The sequence below is a fragment of the Arctopsyche grandis genome, chromosome 1 (assembly GCF_051622035.1).
Source record: "Arctopsyche grandis isolate Sample6627 chromosome 1, ASM5162203v2, whole genome shotgun sequence".
Lineage (NCBI taxonomy): Eukaryota > Metazoa > Arthropoda > Insecta > Trichoptera > Hydropsychidae > Arctopsyche > Arctopsyche grandis.
This window is the reverse complement of record NC_135355.1, coordinates 31238448-31239089: the sequence shown is the minus strand read 5'-3', so window position 1 is coordinate 31239089 and position 642 is coordinate 31238448.

Sequence of the window (642 nt, the reverse complement as noted above, 5' to 3'; positions counted from 1 at the left end):
ATTATCTACCGAGATGTATGGTTATAAACTTGTATTGTTATGGCTTTTAGATATAATTTAATGTAGATAATCCTTTTGAAAAAATATGTTTATTTATTAGTTCTTGTCGTGTTTCGAAAGAGATAAAACCGCATGAAAATATTTTTATTGTGGTATGAAGATGATTTTGTCACTTTCGTACATCTGCTGTTTACGTTTCGGTCAGTATTTGTATGTATGCATTAGTTGAAAATAAAAATTCTATTTTTCATATTATATATATATACATACATATATAGTTTTCAGCATTTTATTAGTTTGTATGGAATGATTTAATTTGTAATTACATACATAATATATTTATTTCAAGACATCACTCTTTCAGAACAATTATTAAATTGATCAATTCTCTATTATAAAGTTTATGCACATAAAATATTTCACACTATCAAAAGATGGAGTTGTTTGCTTGATTTATAGATAAGTTTATTTTTTTATAATGATGAAAATATGATTTATTTTTATTTTTATACTAATAGTAAACTGTATGTATTGTCGGAACGAAAAATCACGTACTTTGGATCCATGACTTTGCCTTTCCCAAGTATTTTTAAATAAATAAATATGTTTGCTTAATAGTCTTAGGTAAATAAAAAGAATAGT